The sequence below is a fragment of the Schistocerca serialis genome, chromosome 1 (genome assembly GCF_023864345.2).
Source record: "Schistocerca serialis cubense isolate TAMUIC-IGC-003099 chromosome 1, iqSchSeri2.2, whole genome shotgun sequence".
NCBI classification, from domain to species: domain Eukaryota; kingdom Metazoa; phylum Arthropoda; class Insecta; order Orthoptera; family Acrididae; genus Schistocerca; species Schistocerca serialis.
In genome coordinates this window covers 331,047,726-331,060,570 of record NC_064638.1, presented here as the reverse complement: position 1 = coordinate 331,060,570, position 12,845 = coordinate 331,047,726, and the positions used below count along the sequence as shown (strand labels likewise).

Below are 12,845 nucleotides of genomic sequence, written 5' to 3'. Positions count from 1 at the left end.
GTTGGCGTTGCCACGCCAGCTCCATCTGTAGAGATTGTGGAAGAGCACTGCATGTGAACACTCACTGTGGACCTTCCTCCATCTGTGTCAACTTTGAAAAGTACCATTCTCCATGCTCATCAGATTGCACTGCTTTCCGGAGAGAAAAGACAATACAAGACTCCCCCAGGGGTCCCACAGTCCTTTTGTGGTTATGTGTGTGGCACGCATGGGGCCCCGAGCTATTGCAGTCTCCTTTCCTTTCCTCTGAAGGCTTCATTCACATCCCTGTTCCTCTCCCTCCCTGTCCTTGCTCCTTTGTCCCTGCCCCCTCTTTTCCCTCTTAGTGCACTTCTTTATGTTGACCTGGCTGTCTTGCTGGCTTTGTTTTGGTCTGTGCTATTGTTTATTTTGCTGTTTCCATGTCCTTTTCGGCATTTTTGGTCCCCTTGGGGTTTGACTCCATTTCCAAAATTTTCCGTTCAGTGTGAGCCATTTGGGGATGAACTTGCTGCCTAGCTTCCATAGTGCAGGTTCCTCTCCCCCTCCCCTCCCCCTCCCCTCCCCAACCCCTCCCCCTCCCCTCCCCCTCCCCATCCCCCTCCCCTTTCCATCCTGGCCCCCCTCCTGCTAAGTCACCAGCACGGTAGCCAGTCCGTGTGGTGGGGCCGTTAAGTACCCACTTGGCTGAGCCTCCTGAAACCACAGGGACCACACTACTAGTACCTGAGCTGTTAAAGCTTTGTGTGTGCCCAGGAGTTGATGCTCATCATTTTGGTGCACTGGAACTCCCGGCAATGGCCCCCATGCCAGACGGCCCTAGATGTGGCTGGGTGGCGCCCACGGGGCGAGCCCCTGATCGGAGTGGGTGGTACTAGGGCAGACGCCTTCCGTATGAAGCGATGAAAGCTTCACCATCCTGGCCATTCTGTGGCCATCTCTAAGAGTGGTAGCAGACGTGCCACTCCTTCTTCTGATCGTTTGGCCTTCCCCTCCCTGGTTACCTCCCTCCTGGGAGGAGGGTCGAGCTCACCAGCTTGGGTTGAAACCTTTCCCTCGGTACCTGGTTTGTACCAGGATGGATGGCAGTAGTTTTTCCATGACCAAGCCTTTGTTTTTCGTGGACACAATTGAAGATAAGTATGGCAAAGTTGAATCGATGAGTAAAATGCAGTCCGGTGCTTTGCTCATTAAGACATCTTCTGCTGCCCAGTCTGATGCCCTGTATGCTTGTGACCATCTCTGTGACGTCCCAGTCTCCGTCATGCCCCACCAATCTTTGAATTCAGTACAGGGCATTATTTTCCACTGAGATCTTCTTCTGCAAACTGATGAGGAGCTCTGTGCTAACCTTGAGAGGCGAGGGGTTCGTTTTGTCCGCCGTGTGCAGTGGGCCCCCCTAAAGAATCGCATTGCTGCGGGCGCCTTTATCCTGGCCTTCGAGGGTGATTTCCTCCCAGAGGAGGTCAAGGTAGTGGTATATCAGTGTGATGTAAAACCTTATATTCTACCTCCGATGAGATGTTTTAAATGCTTAAGGTTTGGACACATGTCTTCCCACTGCACCACTGATCCCCTCTGTGGTGACTGTGGGCACCCCCTCCATGAGGGGAGTGCCTGTGCTCCCCCGCCAATGTGTGTAAATTGTAATGGACAGCCTTCTCCACGCTCGCCTACATGCCTGGTGTTTGTGAAAGAAAGAAGGATTCAAGAGTACAAAACCTTAGATTGGCTCCACCTACACTGAGGCTCGTCAAAAATATGACCGGCTCCCTCCCATGTCTGTGACCTCTACTTTTGCTTCAATTACGTCCATTCCCCTTCCTACCCTTTTCTCTTCCCAGCCCCACCCCATTCGCCCCATGCTTTCAGCCTCCTCCTCCTCCCCCCTTCTCCCCCTCAGTACCCATACCCACCCCTTCGGGTGCTGCTCCCCCTCCCCCTCCGGAGAAGTGCTCCCATCCTTCGGCAGCCACCGGTACTGGAGCTCCCTCCTGGTACTCCTCTTCCTGGCACCTCCCCCCGAAAGGCGATCTACATCGGCAGGGTGATCAGCGGCTGGTGGGCGCCAAGGTTGCCGGGTGTAATTCCGTGCCTACCCGCGCTGAAGGCTGCCCTTCTCTTCCTTCCCAAGAGAAGAAGCAGAAACACAGGAGAAGGGCAAGGCCCCTCTGCTACCCTCCTGAGGTGCAGCCTTCCCCTCCTACAGTCAATGAACTAACAGAGTCTGACCCCACCTATATGGATATTACCCCATCCTTATCGGTGATGGATAGCAACTTTGTGGCGTGACTGACTCTGGTCTATTCGCTTCCACTTTAGACTCCGGCTTGAGAATCCTCCAGTGGAATTGTAATGGATATTTGCATCACCTTCCAGAGTTGCAGCCCCTTTTTTCCTTCTACTCTGCTGCTTGTATTGCGCTCCAAGAGACCCATTTTGTCAGTTCTTACTCACGTGCCCTTCGTGGGTTCCACGCTTTCTGTCAGAACCGAATTGGCCCCTTGCAGGCTTCTGGTGGTGTTTGCACCTTGGTCCGCAAGGACATTGTTAGTAAATGGGTTCCCCTCCATACCACTCTGGGAGCCATTGCTGTCAGGGTCCATCTGGCCACTCCAAATCACAATCTGTAATCTCTACCTCCCACCTGACAGGCTGCCCATGTCTAATGCCCTCACCACCCTTCTTCAACAACTCCCTTCTCCCTTCCTGTTATTAGGGGATTTTAATGCCCACAACCCTCTGTTGGGTAGTCATACGGCTATTGCCCTGGGCAGGACAGTTGAAGCTATTCTGGCAGGGCTTGACCTCTGTTTCCTAAACACTGGTGCTCCCACGCACTTTAGTGTGGCGCACGGCACTTTCTCAACCATTGACCTCTCCGTCTACAGTCCCGGCCTTCTTCCATCGATTCAGTGGGGCGTCCACGATGACTTATGTGACAGCAACCATTACCCGATTGTTTTGACCTTCCTTGAGTGTCTCTCGCTCCATTGCCCTCCCAGGTGGGCCATATCTGGGGTGCCTTCTCCTCTGCTCCCATCCCCCCTGTATTGCCACACGACAGTATTGATGAATCTACTCAGACTTTGACTGCCTCCATCCTTTCAGCAGTTGTTTCAGCAATCCCTTCCTCTTCAGGACCCCCCCCCCCCCCCCCCCCCCCCCCCCCCCGCGCTGGAAGATGGTCCCTTGGTGGACTCCGGAAATTGCTGCAGCCATAAAAGACCACCGCCATGCTCTTCAACACTTCAAGCAGCACCCTTCTACTGCTCTTCTTCTGGTCTTTAAACGACTCTGTGCCTGGGCCAGTACCTAATCAAATTTCAGAACAGATTTGCTGGGAATGATATGTAGCTGCCATAGGACCCCACACCCCATCTTCACAAGTCTGGCGAAACTCCGGCGAATTTTTGGCCACCGGGCTTGCAGGAATTTCTGTGCATGGTTTGTCCTTACCAATCCGGACTTTGTGGCAGAAAATTTTCCTCAAGCTTCGGCATCGGCTCAGTATCTGCCCACGTTCCTTCCCCTGAAAGAGAGTTCAGAACGACTGCCTTTGTCTTTTGTTTTCTCGCTGATCAGAACCGTATAATGCCCCATTCAGCGAGTGGGAATTTGCCAGCACCAGTGCCCTTGCCCTTTTTCCTGACACGGCTCCTGGACCAGATCGGATACGTAACCAAATGCTCCAACACCTATTGGTGGCTGGCCACCATCGTATACTGACCCTCTTCAACCATCTGTGGAGTGAGGGAGTCGTTCCTACCCAGTGGCAGGAAAGCATTGTTGTTCCGGTGTTGAAGACAGGGAAGCTGCCTCTTCAGTTGGATAGCTACCATCCAATCAGCCTTGCTAACACCCTCTGCAAGATCCTTAATCACATGGTGAGTCGCTGGTTGTTTTGGATCCTTGAATCCTGCAGTCTTTTGTCATCGACTGAAAGTGGTTTTCGCTGTGGCCACTGTACGGTGGATAACTTGGTCCACCCGGAGTCTGCTATCCGGTCGGCTTTTGCCCATCGGCAACACCTCCTTGCAGTCTTCTTTGATTTGCATAAAGCCTATGACACCACCTGGCGTCACAACATCCTCACCACCCTTCACGAATGGGGCCTCCGTGGCACTCTGCCCATTTTTATCCGTAACGTCCTTTCTTGTCGCTCTTTTCGGGTGCAAGTTGGCTCCTCTTACACCTCTCCCCATCGGCAAGAAAATGGGGTCCCACAGGGTTCCGTGCTGAGTGTCCCTCTCTTTCTAATAGCTATTAACGGTCTGGTGACAGCTGTTGGGCCGACAGAGTCCCCCTCTTTGTATGCTGATGATTTTTGTATGTACCTCGCCTCCTCTGTAATGGGCCCTGCAGAATGCCGTCTACAGGGGCAATCTGTCAGGCGCATTCATGGGCTCTCTCCCACAGCTTTCAGTTTTCGGCGGCCAAGACTTGTGTCATGCATTTCCGCCATCACCGTACAGTCCATCTCCATCTGGAACTGTGCCTCGATGGCCAGCCCCTCGAGGTGGTGGACACCCATCGCTTCTTGGGTCTGGTCTTCGATGCCCGGTTGACATGGCTCCCTCACCTTTGCCAGCTGAAGAGGACGTGCTGGTCCCATCTCTAGGTGTCTGTGCAATATCATCTGGGGTGCAGACCACTCTGTTCTCCTGCGATTGTATCGAGCATTGCTTCAGTCTCGTTTAGACTATGGAAGTCCTGTCTATGGTTCTGCGTCGCCTTCGACACTGCATATATCCACCACTGTGGGGTCCGACTTGCGACTGGTGCCTTCTGGACTAGCCCCGTACTTAGCCTTCTCGCAGAGGTGGGGATTCCACCACTGTGAGTTTTGCACCAGCAACAGCTGATATTTTATGCGCTCCGCATTCGCTGCACCTGAAAGCACCCTAATTATGGTCTCCTTTATCCAGACACGGAGGTCACCCTGCCGCAGCGGCGGCCACAATGTGGGCTTACCATGGCTGTCCGTGTTCAGTCGCTCTTTTCTGAGCTCCAGCAATTGCCTTTATCACCTCTCTTCTCCGCTCACACACTTACCCCTCCGTGGTGCGTCTCTCGGCTGCAACTCTGTCTTGATCTCTCAATCAATTCAAAGGATTCTGTCCCTGTGATGGCTCTTCACCACCAGTTCTCCTTTCTCCTCAGTTCTTTTCAGGGTTCAGAAGTGATCTATACTGAGGGCTCCATGGTTGCTGGCCACGCTGGTTTTGCTTACACCTGTGCGCGACGCACGGAACTTCGTTCCTTGCCAGACGGCTGTAGTGTTTTTATTGAAGAATTGGTAGCCATCTTGCGTGCACTGAACCCTATCCGCTCCTGCTCAGGACTATCCTTCACTATCTGTAGTGGCTCATTGAGCGGTTTGCACGCTATCGGCCAGTGCTTTCCTCGCCACCTGTTGGTCATCGCTATCTAGGACTCCCTTTCTCTCCTCGCTCAATGTGGATGCTTGGTGGTTTTCATTTGGACCCCAGGCCATGTTGCGATTCCTGGCAATGAACTTTCCAATCAACTGGCTAAATTAGCTACTACCAGGTCATCTCTTGCTATTGGCATTCTGGAAATAGACCTTCGCTCAGCATCACGTCGTCAGGTTTTGGGTCTTTGAGATGCAGAATGGATCACTCTTTCTTCGCCGAACAAGCTCAGGGCACTTAAGAATTCCACAACTCCGTGGCGATCCTCCTTACGGTAAGGCCTCTGTCATCCTCTGCCAGCTCCACATCGCCCATACTTTTTTGACTCACGGTTATCTCCTCCATCATGAGGACCCCTTCTCTGCTGTTGTGGATCGATGTTGACTGTGGCTCACATCTTATTGGACTGCCCCAACTTAGCCACCCTACGAAGGACTTTTATCTTTCCAGACTCGCTACGCCTTATGATGGCTGCCAATACCTCAGCAGCAGATCTCGTTTTATGTTTTATTCATGATGGGGGTTTTTATCGTTTTATTTAAGGGAGGGTCCTTCCACCTTATCTGTGAATGGAGGGGATGGCAGGCCCTCTTGCACCCCCCTTCACCCCGACTGGATTGGCTTCAACTGGGCTTGGTGATTCACTCCAGCCGTCTGCCTTCCCACTCCTTTCCTTACGAGGTCTGTTATGTCTTGAGCGTCTCTCTTGTCTCCTGTGCGTCTTCCTTCCCACCCCTGTAGTTAGTCACTTTCTTTCCCTCACATCATCTTCCGCCCTTTCCCTTCCTTCCCTTAGTTTCTCATTTTATGGACATTGTAGTGTGTAGATATCTGAGTTGTATAGTGATAAGTAATGGTAATTTTTATGATAAGCACTTTGTCTTCAAGATACCTTTCCATTTTTGTCTTCAGTTCAAATGGAATTTTGATTTTCTTTCCCATTATGCTTTTATAAATCCAGTATTTTATTACATGTAGCACACAGTTGTATAGTCATTCCGAAATATACTAAATTTAGCTAGTGGGTTTAGCCAAACCTCAGAAATTAATTTCATGTGCATACATAATGAATATTATTTGCGTAGTTCACTTCCAAAACTAAGTAAAGCCACTTAACAGACTGCATTCAGCAGCCAAGTTATTCAATAACAGTAGAATACGTCCAAATAAAGACCAAAGTAAAGAACTATCATCAAGTTATAATCAATTTTGGAGGCTGAATCAGATGATGACTTAGGTTGGATTGATGCCTCTGAGAATAAACCATTATTTGAAGTGGACCTCATTCCTGACACGTATATTATATGTTCAAAAACAAGTGAAACCAGTAGTTATATTCACAACAATAAAACAAGTGCAACGAACAACACTGACGTTGAAACTGACATTCGAAGAGTTTGGTCTAAGCCAGGAACAGCGACAGACTCTTAGAAAAGGAATATGATTTTGTTAAGTGAATGAGGTGATTCAACTACTGTGCTGACGATTACTAAAAAGGTGAAAGTGTGTTCTGGAGACAGTCTCCGTGATTTCTTTATGGTATTTATTTCCAGAGAAATTCTCAGGTGAAATTGTTGGGTAGACCAACTTGTATGTATGCCAGAATGAAAAATAGTATTTCTCCATTTCTGTTTATGAACGGAAGAGATATTTCAGTACAGCACCAATAATGACTTATTTCGAATAACCAAGAATATGACGATGTCGGTCTGAGGAAACTGGCTTACGCATGTACTTGATTGCAGGTGCTGTGTGTTTCAGAAGGTATTACGATCTGTGCCATTTCCTACCTTTCAAAGATATTTCTTCAAATTCTCTGGATAATATTGGCAAGCCATAAGATTATGGCCAGTTTTGAAAGCTCTACATTGTAACTATCATGAGGCTATCAAATCTGGAGAATTTCCGTGTTGTTGAGATGGTTATTCCATTCAAAGGGAGATGATCCTTGAAGCAATATCTGCCAAAGAAGTCGAAGAAATGTGGGTGTGAGCTGGGGTGTCTGGTTACATGTATTGCTTTGAACAGTTTCAATGCTGGAGGAGAGGACACACTGATGTTCGTGAATGTGGGACAGTAGAAGACATTGTGCATCTGTGTCATGGTGTCATGACATTTGTGGAATGAACGACAATGTTCACATTGACAATCTCTTCAGTAGCATTCCCTTGATGCTAAAACTGGAAGAGCTAAATGTATGGGTTGTAAGTACCATTCACAATTACTGACTGCAGGGAGCAGAAGACATTACAGGAAGAGGGAATGGCAGTTCTTTGTTAGTTACATCATTGGGAGGCATTACTATTACAAAATGGATTGACAGTTCCTTGTAATTGTTGTATCATATACTGGAAGAGAACCTAAAGGGATTGCTGACAGTTTTAGTCGAATAAAAAAGAAGTTTACAGAGATTAAAAGCCCCACGATAGTGGAATTTATTATAAGTACATAGAGGTGTTGACCTGATGGATTCTGTCGTTGCCAGCTCTAGAATTGTCTTTGGTGGCACATGAGTGTTTTCTACCACATGTTAATACTTTCTACCATGTATTAAATGTAACTACAGTTAATGCCTGGATATTCTGGAAGATGAGTGAATAAGAAAAATATGGATCTGCAAACATTCGAAAGTAGAATGATCTCTGGACCAGTACTCAAAGCGAAAGCAGAGGTTGAAGGAAGAATACAATAGACCTTCAGATGGAAGCCTAGTGTTGTCGGAACATAAAAAAAAAAAAAACAGCCTGTCATTCCATACCCAATGAATTATGACTCAATGGTGGATCATGCTGGCCTGCCAAGTCGCAGTCAAAATGCCAACATGTGTCATGATTGTTGATTTAAAACACATTACATCCCTAAGAAATGTAATGATTGTGTGTGTATGAAACAATGTCATTCCTCAAAATAAAATTGAAGATAGTGTGTAAACCCTTCAGGGATTCTTTAATATTACTGATAAATGTTCTAAGCAAGATGTAGTTTGTGTTCTATCTATCCTAATATGAGGACACCTCCTTATTGGTCTATGGAAATAATTTTCTGGATTTTTTGAGCACTTCTGGGGTATTTAGTGGGACAGCTGAATGGCTGAAAATGACTAGAAATTGGTTTGCTGAAATATTATGCCTTTTGGATGATGACACCCACCTGAATACTTGCGAAAAGATTTTTCTATCCTGGGAAAACCTAAAATGACACTTCTTTTGAGTTATGAAAAGGATAATTACTGCTCACCATATAGTGGAGATGCTGAGCCACAGATAGGTACAACAAAAATACTGATACAAAATGAGCTTTTGACCAACAAGACTTTTGTTGAAAACACACACACACACACACACACACACACACACACACACACACACACACACACACACCCCTCATACATGACCACAGTCTCTGGCAGCTGAAGCCAGACTATGAGCAGCAGCACATGGCAGGGATGGGGGACAATGAATTGCTGTTAGTGGAAAAGTGCAGGAACAAGATGGAGAGAGGATAGGGCAGTTAGGTGCAGTTGGAGGTTAGACGGGGGGGGGGGGGGGGGGGGGGGGGGGGGGGGGGGAGTAGCAGAAAAGGAGAAGTAAAAAGACTGGATGTGGAATAGAGGTCTGTAGAGTGCTGGAATGGGAACAGGCAGGGGCTAGGTGGGTAAGGACAATGACTGACGAAGTTTGAGACCAGGAGGGTTACAGAAGCACAGTATATTTTGCAGGGAGAGTTCCCACCTGCGCAATTCAGAAAAACTCCTCTTGGTGGGAAGGATCCAGATGGCACAGATTGTGGAGCAGTTTGAGTTGTGAAAAATTTTGCATAAGATAGGTCTTCTGAAAATGTTTATTAATTCTGGCTTGATAATTTGTGCATGAGAGGGTTAATTTCCTTCCTCTTGTTTCCCTTTTAACGTGACCCCACCCCTCACCCCCTTGTTATCTCCCTCAACACTTTTGTTGGCTCACCAGAAAATCTTAAGATAAAAAATATTCTCTTCAGTTTCTGCAGAGTAGTTGCTCCTTAATTATTTCATAAGTGTAGGGCCTCTGTGTGTCCAATGGACTCAATATACTACCAGTTTGCCATATCATTATAGTCACCTGATGCCTAAATATTGTACACTTTGGACACGAAAAATATTGTTACATTTGTTCGATATTTTTCTAGTATCTGTGGTGGGAGTTTCATCTTCGAAAATTTAAGTACCATATTCCTTAACATCTGACACACACACACACACACACACACACACACACACATACACACCAGTGGTGAAATTGACACTTGTTCATAAGTGTGAGAGGAAACAGAATAAATCTAAGTCTAAATGTAAATGAAAAATCATGGGCTTTCCATACTTGACAGAAATGTTATAAAATATCATGGGCTTTCCATACTTGACAGAAATGTTATAAAATTAGTCTCCAACAAATGGACATTGAACGGAAGTTACATAATTTGTTCTTGCACAGTGCTAAAATGACAGGATCTCTGCCATTTTTATTAACAATGTATGTTAAATGATTACACATACTATCCAGTTACAGAAGAAACCGATTATCTGACTTTTGTAACTTCAGAAAATAGTTGTGTTCAGTGAAACAATTTTAATTAATGAACATAAGATGAGTAAGAGAATATTGTAAGCAGTGAAGTTATTGGAAGTTAGGAGCTGAGGCACTGGTGGAAGTAAAGCTGTGAGGATCGGTTGTGTGTCTTGATTGGGTAGTTAAGTTGTTGATGCCCTTGCATGCAAAAGGCTAAGGTCCAAAGTTCGAGCCTCGGTGCAGCACAGAGTTTTAATCTGCCAGGATGTTTCATTTTGGTGCACCCTCCACTGCAGAGTTACAATTTGTTTTGGAATTGATTTGTAAATGAACCAGTAAAAAAATAAGTTTTCCAAATTTTTGCAGAGCCCTCTGTGTGACTATGTGGCAGCCAATTTAGCGTATGTATTGTTGTGTACTTCACTAAATAGTACTGTACTGACACTGTTAGTCAATGCACTAATTTAAGCATACTCAACCATGAACTTAATAGTAAGGACAAAGAGAAGGAAATGCATAGAATGTTCACAGTCATAATCATGTCCTTAAGCATATCTGATATTGAAAAGCAACTGAAAGAATTGAAAACAAGTAAGCTGCCAGGTCCTGATGGAATCTTAGTTCATTTTTATAGTGTACTCTACAGTGTTGGTCCCACATTTAGCTTGCACTTAACACAAATATCTCTCTCAGCTCTAATTTCCCAAACAACTGGGAAAAGAACTGCAGGTAATTCCTGCATACAAACAGGTTGAAAGAATGGACCCACAAAATTACAGACCAATATCCTTAACATTGGTTTGCTGCTGAATTCTCGAACATATTTCAAGTTCAAGTATAATAAATTTCCTTGACGCAGTAAAGCTTCTGTCCACACATCAGCATGGATTTAGAAAGCATCATTCATGGGAAGCTGGGCTTGCCTGTCGCTCACATGATGTCCTGCAAATCATGGATAAAGGGCAACTGGCAGATGTCCCTCTGCAAACTGTTAATGATGATCTGAGCATGTGAAATAGGTTCCCAGATATGTGAGTGGCTCAACGACTTTTTAAGTAATAGAACTCAGTTTGTTGTCCTGGATTGCAAGTATTCATCAGAGGTAAGGGTATCGTCAGGAGTGCCTCCAGACAGTATGCTAGGACTACTCCGATTTTTTATACATAAATAATTTGATGAGGGATGAGGTGAACAGCAATCTACAATTGTTTGCTGGTGATTGTGTAGTGTATGGAAAAGTGCCATCGTCATATGACTGTAGGAGCATATATTTAGACAACATTTCTATTTGATGTGATGATTGTCAGCTTGCTGTAAATGTAGAAAAATGTAAGTTAATGCAGATGAATAGGAAAAACCACCTTATAATATTTGTAAATTGTATTAGTGGTGGGCTGCGTGACACAATCAGGATGATTAAATATCTAAGTGTAACGTTGCAAAGCAATCTGAAATGGAACAAGCATGTAAGGTCAGTAGTAGGGGAGTCAAATGGTCAGCTTCAGTTTATTGGGAGCTCATCTATATAGGAATTGACATAGAGAACACTAATTTGATCTATTATTGAATACTGCTCAAGTTTTTGGCATCCTCACGAGGTTGGATTAAAGGAAGACATTGAAATAATTAAGAGGAGTTTTGCTAGATTTATTACCAGCAAGTTCAATCAACACATTGTGTGGAGATGCTTTGTGAACTCAAATGGATCTCCCTGAAGGGAAGACAAATGTTCTTTTGCAAAACACTGTTGAGGAAACTTAGAGAACTGGAATTTGCTGCTGACTGCAGAATGACCGTACTGCCGTCAGTGTACATTTCTTGTAAGGACCTTGAAGACAAGATAAGAGAAATTAGAGCACTTGTTTGGAGACCTGAAGACAGTAGTTTTTCCTTTGCTCCATACACAAGTGGAACAGGAAAGGAAATGCCTAGTAGTGGTAGAAGGCGCCCTTCATCATGCACCATATGGTGACTTGCAGAGTATATATGTAGACGTAGATTCTTGAAATTGTTCAGATGCATTTGTGATACAGCCGTTCGTTTAGAAACAACATTGCGACAGACTTTTTTTAAATATAGCATATGGCATTTCTTCACTTAGTTGGATAATGTTCCTGCCAGTACTGCCTAAGGCATAAGAATAGACTGTGTGTGATGAATGTATAGATACAGTATTCTCAGGCATTGCAAAGTTTGTGGAATCCTGATTTTCCTATCTAATAGTTTAGATACTTATGTTGTGAAACTGTGTTATAACTGTTTCATTACAGTGTTATTTTCTGTGTTTAGTTGAAAATTAAATACCACAGTGGTGTAATGATATGTCAGTACATGACCCACAGTTTTACATGTTGATCCAGTTTCATCTTCAGACACAATTTCCTTTATTACCAGATAAATTGTCCTGAATATTGCTAGTAAATCTGGGATCTGTACCACATATGATTCGTAGAGGAATTAGAGAAGATCCAATGAAGAGCAGCACTTTTCACTATAGGATCACTTAGTAAGCACAAAAATGAGAGACGCTCGGCCAACTCCTGTGATAGATGCTGTTAGATATGTGTTCTGCTTTGTGGTGAGCTTTGCTGTTAAAGTTTGAAGAGTGTTCATATCTAGAATAATCAACTAATAGATGGCTTCCTCATAAATACGTCTTGTGAAAAGATCATGAGAGATTTGGTCTCTCATGGGACTTACCAGCAATTGTACTTCCAGTGACCCGTGTGCAACTGTAACAGAAAAGGGGAAGTGGCAGTGGTATACAATGTATTCTTTGCCACACACTGTACAGTAGCTTGTGGTGTAGATGTAGATGTAAATATAAATATGTACATTGTTTGAAATTACCAAATGGGTGATGTACATTGTTAAGAATTTGTTGCTA

At 45.2% G+C, this 12,845-nt stretch overlaps 1 protein-coding gene across 2 annotated transcripts in view; it reads left to right on the top strand.

Moving 5' to 3' along the window:
- LOC126469946 (ran GTPase-activating protein 1) overlaps nucleotides 1-12,845 on the top strand; it is a 120,968-nt gene that overhangs the window by 51,239 nt on the left and 56,884 nt on the right. The window lies entirely within an intron of this gene.